The 27,060-nt window shown below is 50.2% G+C and overlaps 1 protein-coding gene and 1 non-coding gene across 2 annotated transcripts in view; both read left to right on the plus strand.

Annotated features, from left to right (window-relative positions):
* LOC127054291 (zinc finger protein 560-like) overlaps nucleotides 1–27,060 on the plus strand; it is a 228,436-nt gene that overhangs the window by 54,854 nt on the left and 146,522 nt on the right. The window lies entirely within an intron of this gene.
* TRNAV-AAC (transfer RNA valine (anticodon AAC)) lies at nucleotides 8,986–9,058 on the plus strand. The gene has a single exon. It is a non-coding gene; the product is annotated as a tRNA-Val (tRNA).

The raw sequence follows: 27,060 nt of genomic DNA on the forward strand, positions 1-27,060 counted from the left end.
GTCCATAGCAGGGGTCACATCCGCAGGGTAAATATAGCTCAAGGCTTCCTATAGATGCTAGCAGACACCGGGCAGTAGCTTTCTCCCTTCCCCCTGTGAAGTTGGATGGGATGTGAAGGCTGAATTGATCCCCTCCTCTCTCCTGTTGGGGGGAGCTGAGTTCCTGATTTTTATTTGTCCTCTCTCCAGCATTTGTTTTGGTTTGGCCTTCCCCTTTCCATCCCTGTTTGAGGTTTCTGTCTCTATCACAGCAGGTGATGCAATGACGTGTGAGGTTCAGCACAGAGCAGAAAAAGAGCAGGGAAACCAGCTAGGGGAGAAAATGGATAAATTTATTTCCTGTCAGGGAACTCAGAAGGGCCTTAAGGAAACCAGAATACAGTAGGAAATCTGCAGGGAAAAGCAAAAAAAAATACATGTGCTGAGTGTGGGAAAAACTTCACTTACAGATCAGGCCTTTCTCAACATCAGAGAATCCACACAGGGGAGAGGCCCTGTGAATGCAATGAGTGCGGGAAAACTTTCAGTCGCAGCTCGCACCTTATTGGGCATCAGAGAATCCACACAGGGGAGAGATCCTATGAATGCATTGAGTGTGGGAAAACTTTCAGTCGCAGCTCTCACCTTATTCAGCATCAGAGAATCCACACGCAGGAGGGGTCCTATGAATGCAGTGAGTGCGGGAAAACCTTCAATCGCAGCTCTCACCTTATTCAGCATCAGAGAATCCACACGAGCAAGAAGCCCCACGAATGCCGTCAGCAGGCCTGCACAACTCGTAAAGTGGTGATGTAGAGAAATCTCTGTATTAACTATCTCTATAAATCTTTATAACGTTGCATTGTGTTATTTTGTATTAAGTATCTTTATCTTTATGACATTGCATCCGGCATGATGTTATTTTGTAATTCATATGACTTGGCATTGTGCCTCTCTATTTTCATACAACTTTGTATTAGATCCCTATACAGAAAATTGGTAGAAAACTTTGTATCAAATGTTATAGCCCCTAAGGATAGTATAGTTAAAGTAAAAGAAAACATGTGCCTTTTTGCTAGAAGTAGAATAAGATCTTCCCCCCACTCTGTAATCAATTGCTCTATTGACTGAATGAGGTGTGAATGAGTGAGGCTTGGAAGACACCCACCTCCAGACAGCTACAACAGTTGAAGAGGGAATGGGAGCCAGAGCAAGGACAATACAACTTGTCAAGTGGGCCCAGTAAAGAAGAGCAGACATATTGATGGCCTCAGGGATTAGAAGCAAGCACCTTCTTTAGAAAACACCCTCTTTGAGCAGCATTGGGACAACACCCAGAGAAAAGCAGCACAAAGACCAACGGACGCAGACCCAGATTTTGAATCTGGTCTAGATTTGCATAAGAGGGAAGCTGCTGTAAATGCGAGGTGTCTTGCAGAAGGACCCCGGATCTCGTCTTGTCACCATCGGACCATCGATTTGGATCGGTAGAAGCCTGGCTCCACCCCTCCCTCATCTAACTCACCTGGCCAGTGCAGCTAAGGGGAGCAACTAGTTGGTAACAACAGCAAGACGGAGTGTGTTTATGACTGTGTGTGTGCGTGAATGCATGACTGTGATATATATCTCATGTACATATCATAGAGTATTAATTGATACCTGTATTACTAATAAATGTGGCATTTTGCCTTAATCCTCCTGAAAAGTTCCTGTACAGTACTTTGAGTAAAACAGCGAGGGCTACAATACTCCAAAGAAAATAGCTGAGGACCGAAACCCTCCGGCCCTGCGGAAACACCCCCCACTCAGGACCTCCCAGCCTGGCGGAAACACCTCGCCCAGCCCTGCAGAAACAAACCCTCCTTCCCCAGCGCCGCCCCACCAAAACAGCTGTGGGTCAAAAAGGAAGGTTGGTGGTGGGGAGGTGTTACTTGATGTTAAATCAACCAGGGACTCCCAGCCGAAGAGGTGGCTGGGAGCCCTCAGGGTCAAATTAAAGGGCCTGGGGCTCTGACGACTGGGGGAACTCCGGAGACAGGGCAGGGGCTGCAGGGCTGGCTGGAGACAGGGGTTGGTGCAGGGCTGAAGGCAAGGCAGGGGGTGTGGGGCTGGCTGGAGATGTGCAGGCTGCAGGCAGGAACTGGTGTAAGCAGGGCAGGAGGTGCGGGGCTGGTGCGGGCACGGGGGGCAGCAGGGGCTGGCTGGGGACGGGCTGGCTGTAGGCAGGGCAGGGAGTGCAGGTACAGGGGGTACAGCCCATCCTCTATGGTGAGTGCCTCCTTCTCCTTCTCCTCCTCCTCCTCCTCCCCCCTCTCCCACTAGGGTAGCAGCAGCAGCCTGGGGCTTGGGGGCTATTTCAAGGGGCCGGGGCGCCCCTGCTTCCACTGCCTCAGCTCTGTAAATAGCCGCGGGAACCCTGGGGAAGCGGCGGGGCTCCAGTGGCTATTTAAAGGACCGGGGAGGTAGAAGCAATGGGAGTCCTGGACTTTTTATATAGCCCCCAGAGCCCCACAGCCATACCCCAGGGCTCCAGCAGCAGGGCTCTGGTGGCAATTTAAAGGGCCTGGGGTTCCAGCCCCTGCTGGGAGCCCCAGGCCTTTTAAATTGCCCCCTGGGGAAACTGGGCCACCCTGGTACAGCGCACTGGCTTTTGCTGGTACTGGGGCTTGGGTGCGGGGTCCTCTTAGGAGCGAGGCCGATTCAAGGGAATTGGTTAAATTGGCCTAAAGCCGGCCCTGGTGGCTGGGATTTAAAGAGCTCTGAGCTCCCCCACCCGCCTGCCCAGAGCCCTATAAATCCTGGCCGCGGCTGAGATTTAAAGAGCTCTGGGCTCCCTGCGGCTGCGGGCAGCTCAGAACCTTTTGAATCCCGGCCGCGGCTGAACTTTAAAGGGGTTTGGATTCCCCGCGGCTACAGGCAGCCCAGAGCCCTTTGATTCCCGGCTGCGGGACACACAGTGAGACTTCACGGGCCGCATGTTGCCCGTGGGCCGTATGTTGTGCAGGCCTGGCATGGAGGGGCAAAATAGGTAAGAAATTTCCGTGGCCTGTCACTAGCAAATAGTAGCCACCATGGATCCTGCCAGAGGTGGCTACATCTTAGCACTGTGGGAAGCAACCCTTCACAGAGACCATTTGTCTTGTGGTTTGGGATACTTCTCAAGACATGCTGCACTCAGAGTGACCCCCTCATCCTGTGCCAGCTGGAGAAAAGAAAAGGGACCAGCCAACTCTCCCACTACCAGCTGCGAACCACTGATCCCCAAACAGGGGGAGGCCTCTGGCTTTGATGTGTATTAAATATCAGGCTGGTCTCTTTCTTTGGCAAATATCTAACAGAGTTAAAAGAGGGAACAAATGATCCTCAAAGGAGAGGGGAAAGACAATCACTGAGAAATTTAATCCCCTGCAACATCCAGAATGGAGAGCGACTCAGGGCAACAGGTTCGCCCGAAGGAAGAAGTTTTTTGGATTTAGAAACATAAGGAACAGTACAAAACTTGAGAGGATTGTTAATTGACATTTGATAATGACACAGAGGGAAAACCTGAGCTTTCAGATCAGTGTTCAGAAATGAAAGACAAAGGGTGGAAATCAGAGATTTTGGATCCGTTTTGCAAATTATAGAGAGGAAAGTGGAAAATCAGAGGGATTTTATATCAGTTGTTGATAGGAGGTAAAATCTGAGTGTTTCACATGAATACTTGATAAATGAATAAAGAGGAAATGGGCAACATTTGCAAACATTTTGTGTTCAATAATCTGAGAAAAGGTGTAAATCTGAGATTTTCTTATTATTTTATAATTAGAGACAGGAAAATCTCAGGGCCTATTCAATTAGAAAGAGACAACTAGAGAGAAATGGGGCAAATGTTTAGGTTATTTTATTTGAATCTTTGAGATTTGCAAAGAAATAGTGTCACAAACTGCATATTTGATAACATGAGAGGAAAACACCAAGATCTGAGGGGAGAGAGTCACTTTCCTGTCAGGGCCCAGTGCTCCCTCCCCCTCCCCCTCCGGGGCCTCTCACTCACTGCGGGCTCCAGGCGGGGCTGCTGCGGTCAGAGCCTGGGGCTGCCTAGGGGGCAGGTCCCAGCTGGAGAAAGCCCCCCCCCCGGCCAGGATAGGAATGTGCTACTGGTAGCAGCCTGGGGCTGGACCCTCTCTATGGGGGACACTTGCTCCCCCCTCCCCTTCCTGGCCCTTCCCACGCCCTGTTGCCAGCAGAGAGTGGCCCCCCCAGCCCAGCCAAGAGGTGTCCCTGTCTCAGGCCCCCCCCCAGCCTCTGCCCAGTTCAGAAATCACTCGGGGGAACCATTTCCCACCTACACAAGGACAAATCACTGCAGGTGAAAATGGGGGGAAACACCCCAAACCTGAGATCTGAACTGGCCATTGGCAAAGGGGAGAGAAAATGGGGCACAATGGGGGGAGGGGAACAGGGAACTTCTCAGGGGTTTGAGGGAAGGGGGTGTCAGCCTGGATGTTGCTTGTTGCTCTCTAGGGAGAAAGGGGGCAGGACAGGAGAGGAGGGGGGTCTCCACGGAGGGGGCAGTGGTAATTCCGAGGGGATCTCAGCCCTCCCTTTTTCTCCCCGCTCCTCAGGGGTCACCTGCTCTTCTCCCCTCGCCCCCCGGCCATGTCCCGGCTGCACAGACATTTTCCATCCATCCCTTTCCCAGGTCTCCCCCCTCCGCAGCCCCCGCCCGACCCCACGCAGGTGCTGCTAGGTGTAATGCATGTTCAGTAGGGATTTCTCCCCTACTAATGCTGGGGTGTCCTTCTCCTATAGGTTAGTCTACTAATGATCTCATCTTGGTGCCATGTGTGTCAGTTCATTGCCATGGCACTCGTGTGCTTAGACATCTGAGGATGCTCTATAGAAAAGCTCCTTGAGTGAGGTGATCCACAGGGAGTAGCTCAAAGCTCCAAAGTGCCTGGCCAGGGGCAGGACATTGGCACAGCAAGGGCGGGGTGTGGCAGTGACATCACAAAGGCCTTTTGCAGGACCTCACACTATTGGTCAAAGACTATTGGTGAGCAGGTGGTGACCTCACAGAGAGATCCTGACATCAGTCAGGGGCCAGGGGCTAGGGAAACCTCAGAGACCCCTGTGGCTTTGCTTCAGCAAGTCTCCTTCTCCAGGTCTCTGTCTGAGGACTGAGAGAGTATTCGGGTTCACGGACGTGAGCGCCAGGAGAAACCTCTTTCCAGTTTTCTCCTTCCCTTGTAGTGATTTTACTAGAAAACAGCCGCCCCTGTTTAGAAGGTAAGAGCCTCCTGGAGGTGTGAAACCTGTTCAGTCTGATCCATCTGGTGAGAGTTGAATTCTAGGCATGGAAAAAATGAGCTTAAGGAGGCAGAATTTTATTCCGCACCTGGGATTTTGTCCCTTAGAATCATGGGGACATTAGGGTTTGTCCTTTGTGTTTCACCGTTTCCTCCATCCACCTGTCCCTCCCTCCTTTCTCTTCATCTCTTCTTTTGTCCTTTCTCCTGTTCCCCTCCCAACACCAGGACGAGTGTGTGCGTGTGTGTTGCGGGGGAGTGCTCTGCAGCTCTCACTGTGGGAATTCCACCCAAAAATGTGAGGCTGAAATAGTGCTCAGGCAGTCAGGGCTGGATTAACCTTTTGTTGGCCCTGGCACCAAACATATTTGTGGGCCCCAGTGTAGTCACTGTGGGCTCCGAGTGTGGGCCTGGTGGGGCAGTGCCATTGGTGCCTTCGTATACCCGGTACTGATCCTCAGAGACATTTTTCATTTTGATCACACACCTCTCCATGACTATATGCATTGCCATACACAGCTCCCTCAGCCCACGGGTTTTCTTATTGAGCTGTACACCCATGTGGGTTTATCAGTGTCCACAGTGAGCAGAACTTTCGTAGTGACCAAGGAAACTCCCCACAGATTTATCTCTTTCCTCATTCAGACCTTGTCTAGCCATGTCTCCAGTACCCCCCCATGTCACCAGTCACTGCATGTGGTCCTAGTCTCAGCTCAAAGTCCTAAAGCCAGCAGACACCTGATCAGTTCTGACAGATCCCTCCCTCAGCCCCCATCCTGCCATGTGAGCAAGCCACCTGCAAACACCATTTCCCCAAAGTGAGGACTTAGCCCTTGGGAATCTGAAGACACCAGCGTCTCTCCCTCTGCTCCCATCTACATGCTAGTCTGCTACCTGGTCACCACCACCTCTCCCCATACTTGTTTCCTTTCTACTTTGGACATGCTCCCAACCAGCTGGAAGCTCCCTCTGCAAGCCTGACCTGCTCCCGCCTTCCCTGCTCCCCTCGTGTCCAGGTCCAGTAGAGCCTCCCCTTCCTTTCTTACCATTTTACCTTCTGGTGGGATCCACATACCTCCCTTGCCCAGCTTCAGATAGAGAGGGGCCCTGTTCTGTTATTCCACCCAATTCCTTCTTTGGGGGCTGCCAGGCGAGGTCACACCAGCATCCCTAAGCCTGTCTGGGGAAGTCTTCTGAGGGTGCTACCTGGGCCAAAGCCTTCTACTCCTTGGTCACACCTCTTCCCTATTCACAGGTGGCACCCCCTTCTAGCAGCCAGGCCCCCAGCCACAGCAAGCTGCAGCGCATGGAGTCTCACAGCTTCCCCCCTCCCTTTCCTGTTGATAGCAGCCAAGGGAATGCTGGGGAATGTTCCTTCTCTGCTCCAAGGCAGGGAGCTGGGCAAGGAACTACAGCTCCCAGGGCCCTCTGGGGTCTCAGCTCCCCTACTGAATCCAGGCTGCTCTGAGGCTCCCTTTCTGCAGAGGGGAGGAAGTTACTGTTACAGGTCCCTTCAGAGCTTGGGCCTAGCACTATGGCACCATGTCAAATCCAGTACTGCTCCCAACTTTTTTCAGCTCTGCTGCTGGCAGGATCCCTTCCCATTCTTTTTGTTTCCTGTCTCCCCTCCAAGGAGAAGCTCTGCATTGTTCCTGTGTGGGGAATTGAATCCAGGCTGTCTGGGTGAAAGCCAAGAATCCTAACCACTAGACCACATGGGACTTCCATAACACGTTTACATGTTCATATTCAATAACACAATTAAACGTAGCCATTCAAAGTGGCCATTTAAAAGAAGCCATTCAAAGAACTTCAAAAACAGACTTCAAAGAGAAATTGCAGAGTTACAACTGATCTGCAAACTTAACACCATTAATTTGATATTGAAGAGGGACTGGGGGTGACTGGCTCACTACAAAAGCAATTTTCCCTCTCTTGATATTGACACCTCCCTGTCAATTACTTGGAGAGAGCCACATCCACCCTGACTGAATTAGCCTTCAACACTGGTTCTCCCCTTGTATGGTAACTCCCTTTACATCATGTTCCAATATATATTTATGCCTCTATCTGCAATTTTCACTCCATGCATCTGAAGAAGAGGGCTTTTTACCCACGAATGCTTGTGTCCAAATAAATCTGTTAGTTCTTAAGGTGTCACCGGACTCCTCGTTGTTTTTGTGAAATAAAAGCAAAATGCACTCTAAGCTGATCTTAACCCTTTCAATGCCCTTACAAACTTAGATGCTTCTCACCACAGGCCAGCTGGTGGCTTTTCAGCCAGGCTCTCCCCTTTCGTCAGAGCTTCAGTTGCTTGGTGTGGGGGTGTCTGTAGATGTAGGTGGACGAGAGAGACAAAGCATGGCAAATGTCTCTGCTTTTATCATGTCCTTTCTTCCCTCTTGGCTTTGCTCCCCCTTCAGAGTCAGGTGAGCATCACTGCGTCTCTCCAAGCAAGTCTGAGCAATTCCCCTGGGGTGTCCTCTTGCAGGTAAGTGATTGCACTGTAGCTCCCTTGCTGAACAATGGCTGTTGATGGGTTGTTTGACACCCTGTCCGGGTGTTGGTTACTTTCCTTGCTGTTGTCACTGGGGAGCTAATATTTGGCTGACTCCCCCACCTTACAGCATAGTGATAACCACACTGCACAATTATCATAACTTCATATGCATGAATGGTAAACATCTATGGGTAGAGAAATGACTTTCAGCAGATCATATCCTTTCCCCTGATACCTTACAAGGCATGCTCTGTATATAAGATCATGATTATATGAAAATGAGGAGTATGGGGGTTACAGCACACTCCCCCAAAGGTACAGAATGTCACACTGAGATTCTATTTTCATTTGTTATGTAACAGCATTAAAGAGATCCAGTGACTGACCAATGGCATTTTCAAGTGCTAAAATAGCAAGCGCTGTTGGTCTCTCATTGGCCATCAGCGACTGAAGATACGGTTTAATGAGCCAGAGCTTCAAGGCGAGGGTGGCTCTGTCCACTGCCTTCCGTTGCGCTGCTGGGCACCAAGTCCCTGGCGGTCAATATGTGAAGCTGGGAGAAGAGAGTGGGGTGGCAAGCGGTGGTAGAACTTTTGCCACCAGGGTCTAGCTGTCTAACTTCCTCTTCGTACTGCTGGGCCCCCGTTGCCTTCAGGTAACACAGGAACTAAGGCAGGAATAGGGTGAGGAAGCAAGTAAAGCCGAGCAAGGAAGGCAAAAGTTAATCTTATCTTCATGGGCAGCTCGCAATGATGTCCTTTTTCTGTACCACAGCTGACAACAACATCCCAGACAGAAAAGTAACAGGCCAAAAAGAAACCTAGCAGCTGCTGAAACAGTTCAGTTGGGAGCGTGCTAGACTAACAGGCTCTTCTATCCTCCTTTATGCACGGGCGGGATGTTTTCTGAGAGTGCAGCAGTTCCTTTAACTGCCACGAGTCCCTCATTTCAGGCTATGCAGCAGGAAAAGACAGCATGGGCTTCTGCACCGAGTTGGCCCACCTGACCTTTCATTCTTCTCTTGCTCTTTGTCAGCAAGGAGAAGAAAAAGAAGCTCTCCTTCAAGCTGGAGTCACACGAGCGAGGTAAGGACGACTTCCTGAGTGCTGGCTCCAGTCCTCTGCCCTGCCAGCTGACCTATCGAGGGGCTACCACCACATTCTCTAGATTTGTCCATCGGTCTGTGCCAGAGTGAGCAACAACCCAGTAGGTGGAGTTTCTGTAGTGTAGTGGTTATCACATTTGCTTAACACGCAAAAGGTCCCTGGTTCAAAACCAGGCAGAAACATACTGGCTTCCTTTTCCCAGATCCCCTTGTTGTTCAGAAAGGGCACTCCTCCTATTGGCCTGTCCCTGGGATAACTCCAACCCCTGCATGACAGAGGATGCTGACAGCAGTGGAGAAAGCACCTTGGTGTCAGGCTGGAGAACCTAGAGTAGTTAGGCCAGTCACCATCTGGAGGCTTGTGGCTTGGCCACCTCTGCTGTTGGAGGTTGGCCTATAGAGGCTCTCACTTCCTGCTGGGCTCCTTTGCGTGACTGGCCAAAGGAGGAAGTGAGGCAGGAATGGGGCAATAGAGGAAAGTTGAGCTGAGGAAGGCAGGGAAGAAGCTGTGCGGCTAAGTGGGGTTAGTAGAGCACCACCCTTCATTCTGCAAAGCCTGGGGAGGTGTGGTTGGCTGCTGGGAGGTAGAATCCTGTGCCTGCCTCTTGGCTTCCCAGGAGTGGCTACTTGCAGCCCAGGAGAAGAAGGGAGGTTCTGGGTGAAAGGAAAACAAGCAAAGCTGCGTCCAAGTGGAGAGTGGCGGCTCCTTTATGGCCAACCTGGGGGCATGACTGATGGTTTTAGAGGTGGAGGCTGGGCTGGCTGTGAGCAACTGGGATCCAGGAAACCCCCACCTGCCCTTCTGAGGGCTGAACCCATGGAGGTGCGGTTGGCTGCTGGGAGACAGACCCCTGTGGCTGCCTGTTGGCATCCCAGGGATGGCTACTTGCAGCCCAGGAGAAGCGGGGTTCTGGGGAAAAGGAAAAGCAGCAATGGTGAGGCTGAGTGGGCTCCTTTCTGGCCGAGATAGTGGACTGTGGTGAGTCTGGAAGTTCCCTGTAAGGCATAAGTGGACGTTGTGCAGTGAAAACTGCTGCTCCATTCTGGCCGACCTGAGGGCGCCATGGATGACTTGGGAGTGAGGGCAGGGCGCTGGCTGTGAGCAAATGGGATCCAGGAAGCCCCAGCCTGCCCCTCCAGGGGCCGAGTCTTCTTCTCTCCTGCCATGAGGAGCCCGACCTTAAGCCTGCCCAGCATGTGCAGCAGCTCGAGCATTAAGCCTTCCTGTGTGCATAACTGAACTACGCCCTAGTGTAATAAGGTGTAAAGTTTAGATTGTGAATTTATCTTTAATTTCCATGGTAATTTACTTTGATCTTTAATTCCTACCACTTATAATCCTTAAAACTCCATCTTTCTGTAGTTAATAAATCTGTTTTATGCTCTACTTAAACTGGTGTATTTTGCTTGAAGTTCTTGGGAAATCTCAGCTCCATTACAAGGCTGGTTCATGTACTATTCACAGTGAGGGAGGGGTGCACCCTGTGTAATAAACTCACACTGATCAGGCTTCTGATTAAGGCAAGATGGTATGATCCAAGGGTGCAAGGCTGCAGAGCTGTAGGGGGGGCGACTTTCTATCATTAGTGTTATGAGTGGCTGCAGAAGCATTCATGTAATTCAGTTGGCTGTGTCCCTACCTACGGATGTCTGTGTAAGTGCAATATCTGCCAGAGATTCACAGCTTGTCTCAGCATCACATGTGTGAGAGGAAGCCCAGGTGGTGGGACAAAGGGCTCAAGGGTCCCACTGTTCAGTTGCATCCCATAGATCCCATCACAGACTTTCAACAACCACAGCGGGTGCTCACTGAGACAGAGAGAGAGATGCCAAAATAGTGATCTCCAGTGCCAGCAGACATCAAACTATCAGAAATTCTGTGAACAGAGAAGACCCTGCTAGTGGAAAATGCCTTTGAAAAAGGCCCTTCTGTCCCCAGCTGTGGTCGTACAGTGCTCAGTGCTCTGCGTTGTGGCCTCAAGAGTCATGGATGCAAGTTGAGTTACGATGACCTTTTCCTTGTCTCCACATTTCTTAGGTGCCTCTTCCAACACTTGTCAGAAAAAATGACCGGTTTCTTTTGGAAGCATTTGCACTGCAAGGCAGAGGCAGTCTTCTCTGCTTCTTCAAAAGATTGACCAAAAAGTGGGAGGAGTGGACAGATTTGGCAACACACCACTGGGTGCCGCATCTCTAACCTCTACTTTACCTGGCAAGTGCCTCTGGGACTTTTCTCCCAGCTGCTCCATTTTTCATCAGTGACAATCAAAAGGAAGATGACATGACATCTGTGTGTGGACATCCCCAGCGAATCACAAGGACGTGTGGTGCAGGCTTTTGTGTTGCAGCAATTGCAGTCAAAGCAACCACCATGCCAATGCCAGTCACAGCAGCCTTTTCATCAACTCCAGGCTTGTGATTTGATTCTTTCCAATGTTTCTCTCCAAAGAAGCCTTTTCCTTAGCAAGCAATGACTTGGATACCAAGGGAGGTCTCTTCTGTTTCCTAGAAAGACACAGGAAAATGTGAGCAGAGGAGACAAAACCCCGTAGAACAAGGTACTACTGGGAGTTGAACCCAGGATCTCCTGTTTACTAGACAGGTGCTTTAGCCACCCAAGCCATGGTGCCTGCCTTGAGAAAATACTTGCAACTGTTCCCTTTGATGGTCCAGGACAACACCTGCAAATTCCAAACTACAGACATTCCCCATTTCCCTCAAGACTTGCACGGAAGAACTGGCAGGCCAAGCCAGGATCTTCTGGTTACTAGGAAGACACTTCAGCCAGCTCTTCCCAAAGATCACTGTCTAAAGACCTTTAAACAGCCTCTGTAGATGTTCACTGACAAAGAGATGCCAAAATAGAGTTCTCCACTGCCTGCAGCCATCACACTACCAGGAGTTCTGCGCACAGAGAGGCCCCTGCTGGTGGAAAAGGCTTTGGTAGAGACTCTTCTGACACCAGCCTGTGCTCATATACTGTTTAGCACTTTGTGTTGTGACTTCAGCATCCACAGATGCCAGTTGAGTTGGGGGACATTTTTCCTGTCTCCACATTTGTCTAATGGCTCCTTTCAACACTTGCCACCAAAAAGACTTGTTTCTTTTGCAAGCAATGTGCAGCTAGGCAAAGGCAGTCTTCTCCATTTCCTCAGAAGATCACCAAGCTGTGGGGAGAGAAGACACATTCAGCCAAGCTGGATGCTGAATCTCCTCTTTGTTCAGCAGGTGTCTGTGAAGGACATAAATCTCCACCATGTAGAGGGCAAGAATAGGAGTTTATTACACACAGAACTGGCAGAGTGTCACCTTGCTTATTAGGCTCAGAGACACTGTTAATTGATTACAATAGAATATATAGATTTTCCATGGGTGGGGGAAAGAGACGGGGTAGGGAGTTCCAAACTCTGGGATAGGTTTTGCAGCAAGACATGATAAGCACAGTAGCCAAAGGTTAACAGGTTACATAATGTCTCCACCCATGGTCTCAAGTTAGCAAGTTAACATTTCATGAATACTTTGATAAAATGTTATTAGTATAAAATATCTATGCTGAATTCTGATTTGAGGTCCATAGGAAAGGAGCAACTCCTTTGATTGTCCTCCAGGTACATTCCTAGGGTTTAAAGCAAAGAAACAGTGAAAGTATATGGCAATAAAGATTGTTTTCTGTGTGTCTTAAGGCAAGACATTGGTCCCTGGGAAGGGAGGTGGAAGGATGCCATATCTTATATTGACATCTGCCAACTTTTCATAAACTCAAGGTTGGATCTCTGGGAAGAACGTCTCCCTACAGAAGAGACTTACACAATAGGAACAGGGATTCTTTGTTCAATCTGCAACTCTGAATAAGATACAATTCTTTAGTTCTTAGCTCCAACACCTGGCAATTTGCTGACCAAGCCTATCTTAGCAAGCAAGGCTTTCTGTTTACCCAGCTTTCTTTTAGCTGGTCACTATTTGCTAGGCTTCTGGTCCCTTGATTATACTCTGGACTTTGGGTCTGGAAAAGAGCTGGCACAATCCATAGACCAGGTTGTTATATAATATGCACATGAATTTTAACCCTTCACATACAGTAATGGCAAAGTTCTTGGTTCAGGCTTGTAGCAGTGATGGAATAAACTGCAGGTTCAAATCAAGTCTCTGGAGTCCATCCACAGCTGGGATGGGTCATTCAGTCCCTTGTACAGAGCTTCAGTTTGTAGCAAAGTCCCTTCAGAGGTATGAAGCAGGACTGAAGACAAGATGGAGACGAGGCATCAGCCTTTTACAGTCTCTTGCCATGTGGTCTTTGTTTTCTTTGTCCCAAGGACACTCTATCCAGCACGTGGCATAGAAAAACCTTTGAGTTTTGTCCATAGGCAGGTCCCTGCATACCTTGCTGAGCCACAAGGCATATCTACCTTCTCTCAATGGGTTGATTGTAGAGCTGATGGTCCTTAATGGGCCATCAAGCAGGCTAGGCAGAACTGACACCAACTTGTCTGGCTGGGGTGTTCCTCGGAAGCATAGCACAAGTTTGAATACAGACAGCATAGAGCCAATATTCATAAAGTCAACTACAAAAATGATACACATCTAGAGATAGCATAATTATAATCAGCCAATCAGAACCTCTCCATAGACCCCTTTCACAACAACCTTTCTATCATATTGGCTGCAAATATAGAACAGTGGTCACAATGGTGATCTATAAAGTTACAGATTATGTCAATAACATCACAGGAGGTGACACGGCATCAGTGAGACTGATATTGGAATACTGTCTCCAGTTTTGGTGTCCTCATTTGAAAAAGATACTGTGAAATTGGAGCTGGGGCAGCAAAAAGCCACCAAAATGTTCTGAGGGCTGGAGAAAAATGCCTTCTAGTGAGCTATTGAAAGAGCTCCATCTGTTTAGCTTATCAAAAGAAGATTGAAAGGTGACTTCACTGAAGTGTTGAAGTGCCTTAATGGAGAGAAAAGATTGGGTATTAAAGGGCTCTTGAATGGAGCAGAGAAAGACATAACAAGACCCAATAATTGGAAGGTGAAAAGAGACAAATTCATATTACAACTAAGCCCCAAATAGTCAACAGCGAGGATGATTCACCACAGGAGCAAGCTACCAAGGAAAGTGGTGGAATCTCCATCCCCTGAAGTCATTCAATGAAAACTAGATGCCTTTCCCCCAGAAGTAGCTATTGTGTCATGCAGGAGGCCTGTGATATGCAGGGGGTCAGATTAGATGCTGTAATGGTCTCTTCTGGCCAGAAAGTAGACTAATTTTACAGATACTAGTTTTCGGAAAAACTGAGTGTAGCATTGGGAGCAGCATCTGAAGTTTTACTGTCTAGCCAGCTTACTGCCTAGAACGAACGCTCCTTGAGTGGGGTGACCACAGGGAGTAGCTCAAACCTCCAAAGGGCCTGGCCAGGGAAATTGATGCTAGCCTTGGTACATGGACGCACACCGCCGAATTAATGTGCTTAGTATGGGCCTGTGTCCTCGACTTTATACAATTTCCAGAGCGTTGCACTGTGGGTAACTGTCCCATAGTTCCCGCAGTCTCCCCTGCCCATTGGAATTCTGGGTTGAGATCTCAATGCCTGATGGGGCAAAAATAGTGTCATGAGTGAGTCTGGGTAAATGTCATCACTCAATCCTCCCTCCATGAAAACAACAGCAGACAATCATTTTGCGCCCTTTTCCCTGGATTGCCCGGGCAGACGCCATAGCACAGCAACCATGGAGCCCGTTCAGCCTTTTTTCACTGTCACCGTATGTCTTCTTTATAGTGCTGACAGACGTGGTACTGCAGTGCTACACAGCAGCATCCCCTTGCTTTTTGCAAGTTAGCAAAGATGGTTACCAGCCCTACTGTACCGTCTGCTGCTTTGCAAGTTGACAATGACAGTTACCAGTTATACTGCACCATCTGCTGCTGTCATGGGTGCTCCTGGCTGGCCTCGATGGGGTCGGCCACGGGCTTATGGACAAAAATAGGAATGACTCCCCAGGTCATTCTCTTCTTTAAGTTTTGTCTAAAGGAGAGTCAGTTCTGCCTAGATTATCAGGCAAGCCTACTAAAGAACCAGAGGGGCAAACGGGCGCTCCGGGTCAGAGCCCTAGAGATCCCGCAGAAATGATGCGCTGCATGCCATTCTAGTGGGTGCCCCTGCAACAACCCTACCCATTGCTTCCCTCCTCCCCTACCCCTCCTGGGCTACCATGGCAGTTATCCTCCCATTTGTGTGATGAAGTAATAAAGAATGCAGGAATTTGAAACAACACTGACTTTATTGCTTCTGCAAGCAGGGATCAAAGGGGGGGAGGGGAGCGCAGCCTCCAGCTGCTATGAATGAACCTGGGAGTCATTCCCATCTTTGTCCAGGCACCCCCGGCCGACCTCACCGAGGCCAGTCAGGAGCACTCACGGGACGACGATGATGGATACCTGTCCTACTGTACCGTCTGCCGTCCGCAAGGGAAGGGAAGGGGATGCTGCTGTGTAGTGCTCCAGCACCACATCTGCCAGCAGCATACAGTAGACATACAGTGACACTGAAAAAAGGTGAGAGAGGATTTTTTTCCCTTTGCTTTCATGGGGGCAGGAGGCGAGGGAACGACATATACTCTGAACAACCCGCGACAATGTTTTTGACCCTTCAGGCTTTGGGAACTCAGCCAAGAATTCAAATGGTTTTTGAGGAGTGCGGGAACTGTGGGATAGCTACAATCCTCAGTCGCCCCTCCCTCCATGAGCGTCCATTTCATTCTTTGACTTTCTGGTACGCTTGTCTCAGTTCCTTAAGTTTCAGCACTGCGTTGAGTCCCTATTGTGGCCTCTGTCCATCATAGCCTTGGAGATTTTTTCAAATGTTTTGGTATTTCGTCTTTTGGAACGGAGTTCTGATAAAACAGATTCATCTCCCCATACAGAGATCAGCTTCAGTATCTCCCGAACAGTCCATGCTGGAGCTCTTTTTTGATTCTGGGACTGCATAGTCACCTGTGCTGATCAGCGCTCCACGCTGGGCAAACAGGAAATGAAATTCAAAAGTTCACGGGGCTTTTCTTGTCTACCTGGCCAGTGCATCCGAGTTCAGATTGCTGTCCAGAGCAGTCACAATGGTGCACTGTGGGATAGCGCCCAGAGACCAATACCGTCAAATTGCAGCCACACTAACCCTGATCTGACATGGCAATACTGATTTCAGCACTACTCGTCATCAAGGAGGAGTACAGATACCGGTATTAAGAGCCCTTTATATCAATATAAAGGGCTTCTTTGTGTAGACGGATGCAGGGTTAATGTGACATAAACTCGTAGTGTTGACCAGGCCAGAGAGAGCAGCAGGTTTCCCCTTTTGTTTCCTGCTTTCGTTTCCTTGACTAGCTTCTCCTCTGCACCAACTTGCTGTATTTGTTTGTGAGTCTGACTAGCTCAGTTGGTAAAGTATCAGACTTTTAATCTGAGGGTTCAAGTCCCTGGTCAGGTAATAAACTACTCATTATATCTTAAAAATCTGTCTTTCTGGAGTCTTCTTTGATGTTTTTTCTCTTCAGGATTTTGCCTTTTCTAAGAAGGGCCTTTGTGTGTGGGGGGATTGAAGGGGCAACTTCCTGACAGCCCCTCTGTCCTTGCAGGCTGGAGGAATAAAGGCCTCTGGGCATATAGCATGTTCCTCCCCTGCACGCACACACACAAAATATCCCTATGGAATTAGAATCACCTGCTGCCTTCCCCTGTTCTGCTGGATCCCCAAATGAGGATACTCTTCAGCCTAAACCCGTGTCCCCTCTTTGCTCAGTGCCCCTCAGTCCCAACCCTCAGTCCCTCCTATGCTCACTGCTCCTCACTCCCAACCAGAGCCTGCTCCTCTTCACCCTTCTCCTCTGTCCCAACCCACAACCCCCTCCTATTCCCAGTGCCCCTCAATCTCAACCCACAGCTCCTTCCTTCCCCCCAGCAGCAGGTGCTTCAGACCCCCTCAGGAAGATTTTCTTGCAAGGTTTCGTGTATGAGTCTTCATGTGGATTTTACAGTAGGTTGGGAATATGTTGGGTTGCTTGCCAAAATGATCACTTTTGGCTGGTGTTGGATTCCCAGTCTCCTTGTTATTGGGACAGGAGAAATAAAGGGTTGTTGTCCTTGTTGTGTGAATCGAGGGCAGCAGAACTGTGCTTGGCAGACCCAGATGGAGGGACTCACCCTCAATTCAATAGCACTTGCTAGGCAGGGGACATTGGTTCCAAAGCCAAGTGGGCTGGGGCCTGAGTCCTCATGCTAAAATTTATGTGTTAGACCAACTTTAGGACAGGGTGGCTGTGGAGGGGTGAGTGAGTCCCTAGACAACATAGTGAGTACGGTGCCTTCTTATTTTCCCCCTTTTCCACCCAGGATGGCAGATGAACTCTACAGAGGCACCTCTGGGCTTGCACTGACTAAGGACAAGAGCTGTGAGTGGGGTGCAGAGAGGAGATGGCTCATGTTAAATGACTTTTGGTTGCTGGACTTACGAACCTTAGGGAGAAGGACACTGCCCAGCTTATTTGTGGGTGGGTCTTTTCCTCATAGTTTAGGTTTATGTGTTGGGGCTGCTGACATGACTTCTGCTAACCCTGGGCTTGCATTGCAATGTAGACGTACCCTGAGAGTGCAGCTATACTGAGATAAAATCCCTGTGGCCTGGCTGGCCTGGATGATCTGATTTGGGCTCCTGGGGCTCAGGTTGTGAGGCTAAAAACTGCAGTGTAGACATTTGGGCTCAGACTGGAGCCCAGGCTCGGAGACCCTCACCCCTTGTGGAGTCTCAGAGGCTGGGCTCAAGCCCAAGTGTCTACACTGTAATTTTATTACCCTGTCGCACAAGCCCCACAAGCCTGAATCAGCTGACCCAGGGTTTGAGAATAGTGACTTGGGTGTGCTAATGGCAGTGTAGACATAATGCTAGGCTATGTCCACACTGCAATGAAACATCCAGGGCTGCCCCATGCCAGCTCCGGCTCCTGGGGCTTGGGCCGTGGGGTGGTAAATTTGCAGTGTAGACATCTCAGCTCAGGCTCAATACCGGGGTCTGGGACCCCACAAGGTTGGGAGGGAGTTTAGCAAGCAAAAAAGGTAAAATGGCAGTGGAGTATTACCGTGGACTCAGTGGCATTTCTCCATTGGTCTGTCTGCTTTGGGGCAGGGACAATAACACGTCCTGCTGCTTTTGTTGTTTCAAAGGGCGGTTTAGGATTTTCATTCTCAGACACTGGGCACAAAGCAGGACTCAACCCTCAATGCAAATTAATTGAGCTGCCCACAGATTCTGGCAGCCACAATGAGCATTTGGTGCGAGAGCTCAGACCTGCCCCTGTCTCAGAGGGAGGGGGTCAGCTGCGAGGGGACTGGACCACTGTCCTATCAGTTCTTATCTCCCAAACTTTCAATAACTCTATTATCAGTGGCTCTGAGCATAATTTAAACCATAAGAAAAACCACACTGGGCTAGGCCGAAGGCCCATCTAGCTCTGAATCTTGTCTTCTGACAGTAACCAATACCATGTACCCCAAAAGCCACTCCCCTAGGGACCTGAACCCAGGATCTCCTGTTTACAAGGCAAGTGCTTTAGCCAGCTAAGCCATGGTGCTTGCATCTGGTTAAAACACAGTGTCTGACCACCTTCGGTCGGCAGCTCGTGGCTGGTGTACACACTGCAATGCCACATCTGGTGACAAAACTGCCCTGTTTTGGTGACAAAATAAAACCACTTCGATGAGAGGCCTAGAGCTTTTTGCAGCAAACTTAAAGGGACAGAGTGCCAGTGTAGATGCTGCCGTTCATTATATAACCATAACTGGCCTCCTCCAGTATCCCATAATGCCTGCCGTGAACTCGCCTGCCCTGCATTCTGCTACAGAGCCATGGGACCCTCCCCTTTCATAGCTCCAGGAAGTTCTGACAGCTAAGCCTGCTGCTCTGCTCCGGCAGCCAGGAGCAAATCTCTGCCGTGGATGCTGCTCTCTCCTGCCCTGCAAACACAGAGCAGGTGGCAGGAGCTTCCTTACAGTGGGGGCGGTGGGGCATTGGCATCTGAACTGTGACAACCCCATGATACCCCTTCTTTCGAGGAGGCTTTTACCTTCTAAACAGGGACAGCTGTTTTCTAGTAAAATCACTACAAGGGAAGGAGAAAACTCAAAAGAGGTTCCTCCTGGCGCTCACGTCTGTGAACCCAAATACTCTCTCAGTCCTCAAAGAGAGACCTGGAGAAGGAGACTTGCTGAAGCAAAGCCCCAAGGGTCTCTGAGGTTTCCCTGGCCCCTCACCCCTGTCCTGCCTGGCTGATGTCAGCATCTCTCTGTGAGGTCACCACCTCCCCACCACCTTCGACCAATAGTCTGAGGTCCTGAAAAAGGCCTTTGTGATGTCACTGTCACACCCCTCCCTTGCTGTGCCAATGTCCAGCCCCTGGCCTGGACCTTTGGAGGTTTGAGCTACTCCCTGTGGATCACCCCACTCAAGGAGTGTTCGTTCTAGGCAGCAAGCCAGCTAGACAGGAAAACATCAGACGCTGCTCCCAATGCTACACTCTGTTTTTCAGAAATTAGTCAACTTTATGGCCGGAAGAGACCATTAGAGCATCTAATCTGATCCCCTGCATATCACAGGCCTCCTGTATGACACAAGAGCTACTTTGGGGGCAAAAACATTCCAGAAAGGCATCTAGTCTTCATTAAATGACATCAGGAGATGGCGAATCCACCACTTTCCTTGGTAGCTTGTTCCTGTGGTGAATCATCCTCATTGCTGAATTTTTGCGCCCTATTTGTAATATGAATTTCTCTTTTCACTTTTCGGCCATTGGGTCTTGTTATGCCTTTCTCTGCTCGATTAAAGAGCCCTTTAATACCCAGTCTTTTCTCTCCCTGAAGGCACTTCAACACTTCAGTGAAGTCACCTTTCAATCTTCTTTTGATAAGCTAAACAGGTTGAGCTCTTTCACTACTCACTAGAAGGCATTTTTCTCCAGCCCTCAGAACATTTGGTGGCTCTTTGCTGCCCCAGCAGAGCAGTTTGCAGGGACCACTGGAGTGGTTCGTGGAATGGCTGGTGGAGTGGAGCGGCTCAGACTCCCTGCTTGCAAGAGGGGAAGTATTGCCTCCTAGAGGCACCCAGGGGGGTGATGTGTAATTGTCCCAGGTCACTGGGTGGGGGCTCGAGCCAGTTTTGTATTGTTTTATTGAAGCAGAACCCCTAGATACTGAACCCAGCCCTTGTTTCTGCCAACTCAGAGGGGCAGAAGAGTTACAGGAATTTATCACACAACCCTCCCTGTTCCCATGGGGAGAATCTAGGGAAGGGGGAGTCATTCCTCACCTGTGCTCCCAGAAGAACTGCTAGGACTCCTTCCTGCCAGCTACTCACTCCTGGATTCACCCTCAGCTCCTGGGATCTTTCTGCTCCAAAGGCTCCAGAGGCCTGGGGTTGGGAGGGCGTCACTGCACAGTCTGAAACACAAGGGAGGATTCTGGAATTGAAGGAAGGAGCAAAAAATGGAGAGGAAAGAAACAGAGAGAAAACGCCTCATCTCTCTCCCCTCCCCGTCCCAGCAAGAAATGTTACCAAGGATCAGCGTTAGGGGAAATGGTGCCCTGGGTAAAACTTAGACTTTGGCACTTCCCCATCGCCCCTAGACGATCCCCCTCTCCCTTTACCCCCTAGCTCCGGCACTCCCAACCCTTGTGCCTCCTTCACCCCAACTCCTGCCCCCTCCTGTGCCCTAACCCCTACACTGTGTCCCCTTTGCCCTTAACTCCCATACTCCCCTCTTGTGCCACCAACCACTGCCCCCTCCTGAACCCTCCTGACCCCTAACCCCTGCACCCCTTCCTGTGCCACCAGCCACTGCCCCCTCCTGAATTCCCTTCGCCCCTAACCCCTGCACCCCCTCCTGTGCCACCAGCCACTGCCCCTCTCCTGCACCTCCTCCTGTGCCACCAGCCACTGCCCCTCTCCTGCACCTCCTTCACCCCTAACCCCTGCACCCCTTCCTGTACCACCAGCCACTGCCCCCCTCCTGAACTCTCTTCACCCCTAACCCCTGCGCCCCCTCCTGTGCCACCAGCCACTGACCCTCTCCTGCACCCCCTTCACCCCTAACCCCTGCGCCTCAACCCCTGCCCCTCTCCTGCACCCCCTTCACCCCTAACCCCTGCACCCCCTCCTGTGCCACCAGCCACTGCCCCTCTCCTGAACCCCCTTCACCCCTATCCTCTGCACCCCCTCCTGTGCCACCAGCCACTGACCCTCTCCTGCACCCCCTTCACCCCTAACCACTGCGCCCCAACCCCTGCCCCTCTTCTGCACCCCCTTCACCCTAATCCCTGCACCCCCTCCTGTGCCACCAGCCACTGCCATCTCCTGCACCCCCTTCACCCCTAACCCCTGCACCCCTTCCTGTGCCACCAGCCACTGCCCCCTCCTGAATTCCCTTCACCCCTAACCCCTGCACCCCCTCCTGTGCCACCAGCCACTGCCTCTCTCCTGCACCCCCTTCACCCCAACCCCTTCCCCCGCTCTTTTGTCCCCAACCCCTGCGCCCCCTCCTGCACCCACGTGCGGACAGTGATCTGTGTGCATGGAGCAGCTAGCATTGCTCCTCCCTGGGATGCTGCTCCTCCGGGTACCCCTAGGGGCTGTGGGGGTGGGGAGATGAGAAGTGACGTCATCCGAGCTCCCTGCATCCAGGTCACTTTCCTCAGCTGGGCTGCATAAGGGGAGGGCAGAGAGCAGCAGCTTCTGATGCTCCCCTCACAGCACAGCCCAGGTGGGGAAAGTGACCAGGACGCATGGAGCACATAGTGTTGCTCCTCACTCCCCCCAACCCTCTATGGGCCCATGGAGGAGCATTGGGGCAGGGGAGAGCAGTGAGCACCTTTGCACTGCCACACGGTGCCCTTTGACCCCCTGGAGCCTTGGGTGGCTGCTGGGGGCCCCACCCCTAGTGCCGGCCAGGCTCCCCAGCACAAGCAGCAGAAAACACAGGGAGACTGGCCCCACACTGAGCAGCGGTAGCCTAGGCGGCACGTAATGGAGGTCGGGGGGGCTCAGTCTCCCCAAACCTTGCATCACCAAGGGGACAGTGGGGCCCATGACTGGGACCCCGGCCAAATTAGGCCACCCTGCAAAAGTCTCCCCTATGTCAGCCCCAGGGCTGGAGGAGCTCCCACTCCCTGCTACAGCCCAGGGGCTGCAGCAGGGGTACGGAGCTTCTCTGGTCTCAGGGCCGCAGCGGGGCAGGGGTAAAGGAGTGACAGGGTGGGGCTGGTGGGGGAAGGGGTGGAACAGAGGTGATAGTGGATGGGGCTATGGGTGGAAGGGGGCAGAGCCACAGACAGAAGGGGGTGCATGGTTCTGGTGCTGGGGCCCCCACACTTGTTCTCCCTTTCCCTGGGCTTTGGCATCACTAGCCCCTGCTTAGCGAGTAGGGTTCAGTGGTCCCCATAATGTGGGGTATGACTCCTAGGGAGACACAAAGGAACATTCATGGGGGCACCTCAGGGCCTGAGTCAGCCCCCATGGAGGGCAGGGAGGAAGCACCACTCAGCCCCACTCTGTCCCAGCTCTTCCCCAACCCCACCCTCAGTCTGGGCCTCTGGCTCCCAGCCCAGCGATGACCCCCTTGCCCCTGTCCGCATCCCTCTCCCCAGCAAGCAACAGCCCCACTCCCAGCCCTGCTTCTCGACCGTGGCTTCCGAGGGGCCACAGCCATGGCTAAGAGGGCACAATGTGAAATATTTGGGGACCACTGTTTTAGCGTGATGTCCTCAATCCTTCTCTGCAGTCCAATAAAAGCTATTCCTCACCCATCTACCCCTCCATCAGGATGGACTAGGTCTGTTCTGCTGCCCTTCACTCATACAGGAAGGAGAATAACATTTTATTCCACTCAATCCTAAAGTGATTTGTAACCCAAGACCATCCCAAACTGGTCATTTTGGGGAAGCGGCCCCATCATGCTGCATAGCTAGGCAGAGTAGGTGTGTCTATGCAAACACGGTCTGTTCCTGAAGTCTTTCCCCAGCTCCTCACTAGATGTGAGGGGGGAGCTCATTCAGACCCTGCTTACGCTTAGTATTTAAAAACTCCTTCGTGTCCCTATCTCTGTTGGCCTTAGATTTCTCCTCCTGTCCCTTTTGTTACAGCTCAGATGAGGTGGCCCAGTGGTTAAGGTGATGGACTGCTAATCCGTTGTTCTCTGCATGCATGGGTTCAAATCTCATTCTCACTGGATGCATTTAGTCTTGACTCTTCCTTTATAGACAACCATCTCCCCACTTGGTACAATAACAGACACAACAATGTTGCTTCTTGCAAACAAAAACCTTCTCAGAAACTCCAACACCCCCCCCCCGGCTTTAAATAAAATGTCTAAATCCCAGATTTCTAAAAAATGTCTCTAGTTCTGTATTTCGTAGTTTTTATCTTAAAAGCTAATGTTTCCTCAAGCTGAATAAGGCAACGCTTCATAGGAAAATGTTAGAAATGGTAGGGGAGAAATAGGAAAGGAAAAAGCCCCTTTTCTCAGGAGATACAAACTCGACTTTCTCCTGTCTCTATCACCAGTGGATTTTGCCTCCCTCCTTCTGAGGTGTAAATAAAATAAAGAGGAGACAAGGTGGTTTGGCACAAACAAAGGTAAGTGTAGTCAGGGTAAAGGTACAGAAAGCTGGGGGAACAGGGGAAAATGCAAACTTAATGAATACAATGAAACAGTGACTGGGTTTGGGAGCTTAACGCTCAGGCCCATAAACCCTCCCTTGGAAACTAGAAAACACTAAACAATGCCCCAACACAGAAACCTTTCCCCACTGTTCAGGTGCAGTGGATCCCAGGTGCCGGTGCGACGCCCAGGACCTTCCACTCTCCCGCTGATTTAGAACCGTTGAGGAGGAGCACTGGGGAGTCCAGACGACGGTTGGGTTTCGTTGCTGGCACGGAGGCCCTCTGGGATGCTGGACACCAGGAATGCAGGACGGCAGGAATGGGGGTGACAGGCCTCCTGTTCCTCAGTCTCACGGTGGGACCGAGGGGGTTCTTCACTCTCCAGCTTGGGAGCACTGTGAAGACACGACCGTGGACGGGTGACTCAGAGATTCCCTCCTTCCTCATCACTGCACAACTGTTATCTTTTGTCTGAGCCAGGCAGAGTTTATCTTCATCACGTTCTATCCATCCACTTCTCAAAGTGTCATGTGATGAAGCATTCTCCGTTGTCTGTGCTTGGAGATGATGCTTTGACTTCTTTAATCCTCTATCAGAGTCGCTATGAGTGGAGATGAAAGTGTCAAAGACCTGGGAGAGGAATTCAAATGGATCCCAAACACAGTGCGATCATTGGGAGTTTAAATCCCAGGTTCCATCTATTGGCAAAGCCACTTCTAACAAGGTAGCTGTTTTGTCCCCCATTATGGCACAAGTTTGAAATATGGGCAGCATAGAGCCAATATTCATAACATCAACTACAAAAATGATACACATCTAGAGATAGCATCATTATAATCAGCCAATCAGAACCTCTCCATAGACCCCTTACAAAACAACCTTTCTACAATATTGACTGCAAATATAGAACAGTGGTCGCAACGGTGATCTATACAGTTACAGATTATGTCAATAACGTCACAGGAGGTGACATGGCATCAGTGAGACTGATATTGGAATAGCTTTCAGTTTTGGTGTCCTCATTTGAAAAAGATGTTGTGAAATTGGAGCTAGGGCAGCAAAGAGCTACCAAATGTTCTGAGGGCTGGAGAAAAATACCTTCTAGTGAGCTATTGAAAGAGCTCAACCTGTTTAGCTTATGAAAAGAAGATTGAAAGGTGACTTCGCTGAAGTGTTGAAGTGCCTTAATGGAGAGAAAAGATTGGTTATTAAAGGGCTCTTGAATCTAGCAGAGAAAGGCCTAACAAGACCCAATGATTGGAAGGTGAAAAGAGACAAATTCCTATTACAACTAAGGCACAAATAGTCAACAGCGAGGATGATTCACCACAGGAACAAGCTACCAAGGAAAGGGGTGGATTCGCCATCTCCTGATGTCATTTAATGAAGACTAGATGCCTTTCTTGAATGTGTTTGCCCCCAAAGTAGCTCTTGTGTCATACAGGAGGCCTGTGACATGCAGGGGGTCAGATTAGATGATCTAATGGTCTCTTCTGGCCAGAAAGTCGACTAATTTCTGAAAAACTGAGTGTAGCATTGGGAGCAGCGTCTGATGTTTTCCTGTCTAGCCGGCTTGCTGACTAGAATGAACGCTCCTTGAGTGGGGTGATCCACAGGGAGTAGCTCAAACCTCCAAAGGTCCAGGCCAGGGGCAGGACATTGGCACAGCAAAGGAGGGATGTGGCAGTGACATCACAAAGGCCTTTTGCAGGACCTAAGACTTATTGGTCCAAGGTGGTGGGGAGGTGGTGACCTCACAGAGAGATGCTGACATCAGCAAGGCAGGACAGGGGTGAGGGGCCAAGGAAACCTCAGAGACCCCTGTGGCTTTGCTTCAGCAAGTCTCCTTCTCCAGGTCTCTCTTTGAGGACTGAGAGAGTATTCGGGTTCACGGACGTGAGCACCAGGAGGAACCTCTTTCGAGGTTTCTCCTTCCCTTTTAGTGATTTTACTAGAAAACAGCTGTCCCTGTTTAGAAGGTAAGAGCCTCCTGGAGGTTTGAAAGCTGTTCAGTCTGATCCATCTGGTGACAGGTGAATTCGAGGCATGGAAAACACGAGCTTAAGGAGGCAGAATTTTATTCTGCACCTGGGATTTTGTCCCTTAGAATCACTGGGGACATTAGGGTTTGTCCTTTTTGTTTCACCTCTTCCTCCATCGCTCCCTCCCTCCTTTCTCTTCTCTTGCTTCCTTTGTCCTTTTACCTGTTCCCCTCCCAACACCAGGAGGGAGGGGGAGAGAGAGAGTGTGTGTGAGGTTTTTTTAGTTTTTTGCAGGGCAGTACTCTGCAGTTCTCACTGTGGGAGGTCTACCCAAAAATGTGAGGCTGAACTATTGCTCGGGAAGTGATCCCCACTGGTGACCTGGGCCATCCTTTGGGCTCTCTGGTGAGATCCCTCAGCCTCCCATCCTCAGTCTCTACCCTGATTGGCTGAGCCGGGGGTTATTGACAGGGAGGAGACTCAGGTCCTTGTTTTTCTCTTTATAAGTCAAAACCAGATCTATGTTTGATGAATTTTGCCGCTTCTCTGCATTAGTTGTCTCTGAGCAGTTCATGATTCTCTCTAACATTGCAGTTCTCCTCAAATACTTGCTGAATAGTTACTGTCACTGTTGTTGGTCTGGAGCTCATCTGAGAGCACTTTATTCAGGTCATTCAGTGTCTGAAATTCAAGATCCAATGGGTAGTTTGAATATCAGGGCTCTTGGGTCCTATTCCCAACTCTGCCTCTGACTGGCTGTGTGACCTAAAACAAGTCAATTCTCCTTTCTCAGCCTTAGCTTCTCCCTCTTTCAAGTAGAAATAATAATGATCCGCTCTTACCTACCTGACGGTGGGTGGAGGATGGGGATCCATTGGAGAGTGTCACTAGGAGTAGGGCATAATATGAGGTGTCCTATCACGTTTACTCAGAGCAGATTAACACGTAATAGAATAGCTGAAATAGTCTATTTTATTTGCATTTTTTTATTTTGAAATTGTTAAGAGCAGCAATGACTTAGCTCAGACTGAAGCATCTTATCTAATGTTTGAGATCTAAGTGTCTCCTCTTTGTGTGCGAGGAGACAATTTAACACACTCTGACAAACAGGAGATGCTTTTGTTTTGCAATACAATATTTTTGCAAAGAACTTTCATCCCACTTGTTATGATTTTGAGAAACAAACCGGATTAGCCTGAATGGGATTTTCTGACAGAAATGGATTCAATGAAATTTCCCCACCATCTCGATTCCTGAGCTCTATCCCTGCCTCTGGGGGGGTTATTGTCTGTTAGAACAGGAGTCAGGACTGGTGGCTTCTCTTTCTGGCTCTGCCACCACCTTACTGTGTAGGCGCTTGGGTAGGTCACTTCCCTTCTCTGCACCTCAGGCTCCTCCCATCAGTCCAATGGGAACAGGGACAGTTCTCAAACTCCGGGCAGTTGTGAGCCTGAGTGAGATAAGGGGCGTTAAAGCCCTCTGTGAAGGAGAAAGGGGAGTTTCA

The sequence above is a fragment of the Gopherus flavomarginatus genome, chromosome 6 (assembly GCF_025201925.1).
Source record: "Gopherus flavomarginatus isolate rGopFla2 chromosome 6, rGopFla2.mat.asm, whole genome shotgun sequence".
In the NCBI taxonomy this organism is placed as follows: Eukaryota; Metazoa; Chordata; order Testudines; family Testudinidae; genus Gopherus; species Gopherus flavomarginatus.